Genomic DNA, 7,480 nt, shown 5'->3' on the forward strand with positions numbered 1-7,480 from the left:
TGGCATGGGAGAAAGACATGGGGGTACCTGTGCCATCACCCATCTAGAGTAGTACATCTCATTTCTCTCTATCCAATCTGTAGTCCTCAGACCTTTGAAATAAAAGGCTGGACCACATCTCTGGGGCTCTGTTATGCTCATTACAGCATCATGTCCAGAGTGGTCTCGCCCCTCTCCAGCTTCCCACTAGGTAGAATGAGCCCTTCCAAGACTCATTTCTTCCCTAGTCTCATCAGAGACTCTAATGTGTGGGCATTTTATAGCCCAGGCATGGGGCGCCTTTGCTGTGTTCCCAGTGCAGGGCTCTTCCCTGCCCCCTGGCGTTTGCCCATCCTCTTCCCTTTGCCTGGGCTCTCTCTCTCTCCTTCTCCCCCTCTGGCACTCAGCTACTGTGTCACTTCTTCTGTGGCTTCCTCCCTGGTGTCTCTAGCCTATCACTGCTGCTGTCATCTTTTCCTAGAGTACTGTGCTCACTTCTCCATCGCAGCTCGTGGACGTAGGCAGGTGTCCAAGCTTTCTCACACGAGGCAGGGACCACTGTGTGATGTGATGTCGTAGCCTTTGGGACTATCCTAGGCCCTTGTAAGGGACTCTGTGGAGCTTTGCTGAGTGAATCAAAGTGAGAATGAATGAACACCAGGATGTGCTATAAAGCAACTTGAATTTTGAGTCCCACTTGTTCTTGCCTGCCAAGGACATGATTTAAATCATTCCTGTAATAAGAGAAGAGGAGGAAGAGTGGTGCTTAAATATGCCTGATAAAACTTCTCTATTTCATGTTTGGAATAAAAAAAGGAAAGTTGAGATAAAACTGCTTGTTACCTAAGCCAATTTCTCCAGTGGGGCCACATCACTAATCCCTCCTGGGGGAGCCCAGGCCCGGGCCGGGCTGGCACTGAGCTGTATTGTTACCAAGGTCAGGGTTGGGGTGGCAGAAGGACCGAGCTTGGCGAGGCCTTTGCTACCAGGAGGAGAGTCTGACAGCTTCGGAGAAGAGCCATGCTGAGCCACGCCTTGGAGGAAGGGTAGGGGTGCTTTGGCTGGGGCCGCTGCTGCAGGCAGGGAACCCCGCTACCAGGGTGTGAGCCATGCCCAAGTTGCAGGAGGATGCCCAGCTGTGTGGCTGCACCCTGAGCACCACAGTGATCATTGGCCTGGTGAGCCTGCCTTCCCTTGGCAGCTTTTTGACATGCACGTCACATAGCAGGGGCTGTAAGTTTCCTTATAGAGTTAACTGTGGGCCTGTGTCACCCTCTCACTGGAAGGACGGGGAAGGAGGGGGATCTTAACACATTCTCTTTTCTTTTTTAAATAATATAAGATAGTAATTTAAAAGAAACAGCCTTAGAAAAGATATAAGGGCTGGGGAGATAGCTCAGTAGAATAAGCCCTTGCCTGGCAAGCGCAGGGTCCAGAGTTCAATCCCCAGTACCACCCCCCCCCACAAAAGATAAAAAATTTCACTAAACAAAATAATAGGAATTTGGGCTGGGGAAATACCTCGGTGGGCTAAGCACCTGTCTGGCAAGCTCAAGGACCCGTGTTCAATGCCTGGTACTTCATGTGCCCGAAACTGGTGGTGCATGCCTGGATCCCAGAGCTGGGGAGGCTAAGACAAGAGGATCTCTACGAGTCCGAGTAGCATAGTGAGACCCTGCACAAAATGCAAAATAAAAGGTGTTTTTTTTTCAAAAGTAATAGGAATTCAACAATGGTTGCTATATCACATGAAGTTATCTTCAAATTAGTCATTTACGTTACCAGTTATAAACATGTAAAATTGGTTTTTTAAAAAACCAAAACAACAAAAATCATAAGAAAGCAAAAAGAAAAGAAATAAGAATAAAAAGAAAAACATTTTAAGCATTAACTGCTCCTTTCAAAAGACCTGCCGAAAGCAGCCGTACAATTATCCAAATTATCCTGCCTATATACATAAATATATCTTTTCCCCTTCTTTCTTTTGTTCTTTTTTTTGCGGAACCGGGGATTGAACTCAGGCCCTTGCGCTTACCAGGGAAGCGCTTATTCCACTGAGCCATCTCCCTGCCCCCCCCTTTTTGTCCTTTTCTTTGTCCCAGTTCTGTTGTTGTAAAAACATCTGAGAGAGGTAATTTCTAGAGAATAGAAGTTTACTTGGTTCATAGGTCAGGAGTCTGGAGAGTCCCATAGCGAGGCGCTGCATCTGCTCAGCGTCTGAGGACCCATTGCTGCGTTGGAACAGGGCAGAGGGTGTGACACAGAGACAGAGTGAAGTGCCAGGGAGAGCGCTCTTGTGCAGCCAAGTCGCTCCTGGGACAGCCTGTTAATTCACTCACTCGTGAATGGGCTAATCTGCCCACACTCCCGTCGCCCGTTTCGCAACGCTGCTGCCCAAGTTTCCCACCTGTTAGGACCACAGTGAGCATTCGCTCTCGAAGCACCCTTGTTGTAAACACCATCCTTCCCGTCTAAAACCCAGAAAGGGTAGACCTCGAGAGGCACATTCAGGGTGGGAAGGAGGTTCACAGGGAGGCCCAGACTTAGCATGTGGGGAGAGGAGGAGCGCAGGCCACCGCACAGGTCCCCCCAGAGCAGGGCTGACCTGCTTGGAGGCCAGGGACGCATGGCCCCACAGCGCCCCCGCAGGAGGCAGGAGGGATTTCCTTTTCATCTCTGCCATCAGCCTGCTCTCCTGATTGTGACTAAGGCCATGTAGGGTGCCTTGGCTCCATATCTGGGCATTTATGTCGTCCGTGTGTTCAGATCTTGGTAGGGAGACTGGACCAGGAGTGAGAGTCTAAGAACACACAGTTTGTGTATAATCTGATGCTGTTTGGGACAAACACAGGTCTTTGGGCGTTTCTGTAAAACTAACTTCAGTCATAAAGCCAGGTGCGGTGGCTCACACCTGCAGTCCCAGCAGCCTGGAAGCCTGAGACACGAGGATCACAAATCTGAGCTCAGCATGGGCGACTGAGTGATTTAGCAAGACCCTGTGTCAAAAATTCAGTCATAAATAGTTGTGCCTGACTAAGAGGTTTGCTAGGCTCAGTTCCTCGCGTTAATTCTCAAAGAAGCACGGCTCAAGGTCCCCAGAGCACATTTCACAAGGTACTGTGTTATAAGAACAAGCACGTAAAGAACTCAGCTAACATACTCACTGAGAAGTGCAGGAGCAGGGTTGCTTGAGCTCCAGCCTCGTGCAGGGAGCTCAGCCAGCTCTGAGGTTCCCTTAGCTCTGGTCCAGGAGTGATATCTCCCAGGGTCATCTGATGGATGCAATATCTATGGGTGTCACATTCAGAGATAGTTACTGGAACTTCTCTGCCAGTGGGTCCTTTTCCAGTGACCTTTCAGCAGGGAGGGGTCCTTTCTTATTGGTCAGAATCGCATGTCCATCACTCACAGGACCACCATGATCGGCTGAGAGTAGTCAGACCCACCTCTTGGCTGGGCTCCTCTGGTAGAGGGGGCGATACATGAAGTCCTTGACATCTGTAGCTCGGATGGCAGGAGGAGGGTGAGATGGCACCTGGCTTTCGCCTTGGGCCAGGTCAACAGTGGGGGTGGCGAGTGACCTCTTAGAAGTACCTCCAGAGTCTAAGGCTACCTCTAGCTCCATGGAAACTCCCAGAACCTCTTCTCTGGCTCCTCACCCCTGATAACTGCAGGCAGAGCTCCCTCCCTGTCATCAGTGTTTTATTGAGTGTACCCATAGTAGAGATAGATTCCAGGTGCAGGACCCTCAGCAAGTGTCAGGTACTTGGGTTGTTCTTTGCATGGTCCTACATTGCCTGGAACAACCATGTTCTCTGTCCCCATCTTCTGCCTGCGGACACTCTCCCCAGTTAGTTTGTAAGCACTTACTCAATGGATGTGTGCAGTGACTTGCACCCCAGGGACTCTGCACATGAGCTTAGTGGCCCTGCAGCACCTCCTCCCTCCCTTCCCTGAGCCCCTGCTCACCCTATACTGCACACAGAGTCTGGCATGTGATTGATGGCCAATTGCTGACTGGCTTTCTCTACAAAGTTCCAGCAGCAGCAGAACGCGTGAGGTGGGGGCTCGCAGGCACCCATGCTGCAGCCTCTGGTCGACTTCTTGGGTTGGCCAGGTGTTGGGCCTCACTTCCTATGGGTTCCCTGCCAGAGGCCCCCAGAGGAAGCTCTTTAATGGAAGGTAGGGGAGAGCATCAGTGGAGGGGCCGGAGTGCTCCAGCTCTGCTTCTTAGGCCTGGCAGAGATGGAAACAAGGCCCGCTGTGCATGTGTGCCTTGCGTCTTGTGCCTCTCACCCCCAGCTGAAGGAGCTGTAATGGAAAGTGGCTTTAGAGGCACAAGTACAGGGCTCCTGGAACTTTCTGGAGATCTTGTCCCTAGTAGTGTTCAGAATGCAAGGTCCCCATCTGTGGTCATCTTGGCTCCAGAGGACATGGGTGTGGTAGTACAGGGAGACAGCTGTGCCTTCACCTGGATCCACTTAGGGCAGACATGGGAGTAGTGTGTGCTCCTGCCAGGCTGCAGTTGGGTGAGCATTTCCTCTGTGCCTGCTCTGTGCCACATCTGCGTCAGGATGTCTCTCTAGGCGTAGCGCCCCCACTTTGATTCACCACCTGAAGCTGAGGATCGAGGGAAGTATAAATGCACCTCATTTCTTTTAACCTCCTGACATTCTCAGGAGACAGATATTATCCTCCGTCTAGGTCTCATTTTGCAGATTAAGAGATCTGGGTTTCTAGAGCTTCGGTTACCTCACAAACCCAAGGGTTGAGAGGGAACCCAGCCCAAATCTAGGAGCTAGAACGTGGTGCCCACATGTTTCACAGCTGGTACCTGGATGTTGGATGGGTCCAGGTCTCTCCTGTTGTTAACGACATGGTTGTGAGCTTGTTGGGAAGGGGAGGTCCAGAGGTTCCAGCCAGGGGCTGGGTTCAAGAGCACTGGGAGGATTCAACATGTGACCAAGCAGTGTAGCTGTGTGAGTGTCCTAGCACATGCTGGCCCTTATCTAGGAGGCTGGAGGAAGTGACAGGTCCCAATTTTCATGGGGACAGCCTGTTCGCACACTGCTGTTTCCTTGGCTGATACATAGACTGATTCGTTTGCTCATTTGGCTCCCAAAGGGCTTGCTAATGGAATTGAAGAAATCTGAATGAATTGTCTGATGCATCATGACTAAGCTTGCAGTGTGCCAGTGTCCCCCAGGAATGGCCTTTTGAGGCAGGGCTACAGTGCCAGGACTTTGTGTGGAGGAGGCCAAGCCTGGGGGGAACTGCCACTCAGCTACTCTGGGTTCTGGAGGTGTTCACAGGCATTGATCCATGAATTTGTGGGGTCAGCCTCTTGGTCTTCTGGCTGAGGTTTGGTGGTACAGTCTGCTGCCCACCTCCATGGTAGATGACAGTCAGGCCCTGTAGCCTGCTTCACTTTCATTTTGCTTTGGTTACACCCCTGTTCTGCTGATGATTCCACTTTGATTTCCCATGAAACTCCATATCCTAGTTTGTTTAACACGAGAGGGTGTTCTCCTCAACTCAGTAACTCTTTCCTTCCAAGTAAGTTCATTCCCTTTTCTCAGTACCTATTGTACCCTTCAGATTTCACTTTCTCTTTCAGGTTCTCATACTAAGGAGAAATATGATGTTTGTACATGGGGGTCTGATTTATTTCACTTAAGAGAATGGTCTCTAGAAAGTCAGGAAAGGGGCTGGGGATGTAGGTCAGTGGAACAATGCTTGCCTGGCAAGTGTAAGGTCCCGAGTTCGATCCCCAGCACACACACACAAAAAAAGTATTAGAAGGAGAGGGAGAGTTGGGGAAAGAGATACATCTATGTAAGTAGGCAGAAGGGTTTGGACAACTGTACTGTGGATTTCTGCTGGTGTACGGAAAGCAGCAGATAATGCTTTATTTGTTTCATCTTTTTTCAATTGTGCTTTTGCTCTTCATATATATATATATATATATGTTTCTTTTTATAATTTGCATGCATATATCTGGTAATATGAATAACTAGTTGGAAGAGAACACTTTGCATTATAACAAATACTGTGAAATTTATATTGTTAAGTGAAATTCTGTGTCACTTGTAATTTCTGTTTCAATACTATTTTCTACTCTTTAAAAAATAATAAAAAATATTATTGGATGTTACAGGACATTGTAAAATGTCCTTTCCAGTATTTCATACCCAATTCCAAGTATGGTCAGGGAGCCACCCATCTCTTTTGCTCCATGTCTCTTCTTCCTTTCTGCTCCCGGCTACTTGGTTCTTTCCAAGAACCAACGCTGCTCTCAATTGGAGCAGCTATTCTTCCTCCAACTTTATGTCTAGATCTTTTCACCTGGCTGATCAGTGAATGCAAAATTGTCCTTTGTGTCCTATCTGACAGGCATTCTCTTAAAATCTGCCACCCAGAGTAAGGCAGCAGCTAAGAGCTTTTATTGAGCTCCATCTCCGCACCCCACATTCATGTTCTTTGAATCTCCTTGCTTCTCACAGTGACTTCTTGATGGTGATTTGCTTGGTACCATCCACTTTATAAATGAGGACACTGATACTCTGGAAGGCTGAGTACCTTCCTCAGTCCAAGTTGCACAGCAAGTGGTAGAATCTGGGCTCTTCAGCCCTGTCCTTTGCTCCTCAAAGCGTGACCCTCATACCGGCAGCATGAGTAGGTGCTGGGGCCTGGGAGAGTCACTGACTTCAGGGCTCCCACTCAGACCTGCTGAATCAGGTACCAGGCGATGCGCAGGTGCATTCTAGTTAGAGAAGCCGTGGCCTAGTATCCCCTTTTTTTCTGTTGGTGTTGCCTGGTGGATGGCTTGTGTCTCAGTGTTCCCCCAAAGCCTCATACAGTTATGGGGATGGGCTTGTGAGAGGCGGCTGAATCTAGAGTTTGCGATTGATTTGTGGTCCAGTGCTGGGACTAAGGGTGTGAGTGCAACACCCGCTCTAGGGCAGGGAGCCTCCATACAGTATAAGGGACAGAAAGAGGCCCGCCTTCCCTATCTTGCTTGTTTCTTTTGCTGTCTTCCATCCACCATGAACTATTGTTGTCTGCATGTGCCACCCTGCCTTGAGGTCAGCCACTTACGGCATGAAAATTTTACAAGGCGTGAGAAAAGTAAGCCTTTCTCCCTTTAACTTTGGGTGTTGAGCATTTTGTTTTAGCAACAAGAGAAAAATAACTAAGACACTGCCTTAAATCACATCGGAGTATGAATGTCACAGTCGTTGCTTTGTCCCGATTGTCCTTGTTGCCGGCCTCATCCATCCTGACGAGCTTCTCCGTCAGGAGGCACGTGTGTCACACAGATGCTGAGATGGCAGATTTTCCGTGTCAGTGCTGAGCTACAGCCCGAAAATGTTTGGGCAAATACCATTCCATGGTTTTCTGTGAGGGCATATTTTTATTTTTATTTTATTTTATTTTATTTTATTGAGGAACAAATAGCAATGAGACAGTTTCAAAACAGGTTAGTGGGACAGTTACAATA

The sequence above is a fragment of the Octodon degus genome, unplaced genomic scaffold, assembly GCF_000260255.1.
Source record: "Octodon degus isolate 3935 unplaced genomic scaffold, OctDeg1.0 scaffold00042, whole genome shotgun sequence".
NCBI classification, from domain to species: domain Eukaryota; kingdom Metazoa; phylum Chordata; class Mammalia; order Rodentia; family Octodontidae; genus Octodon; species Octodon degus.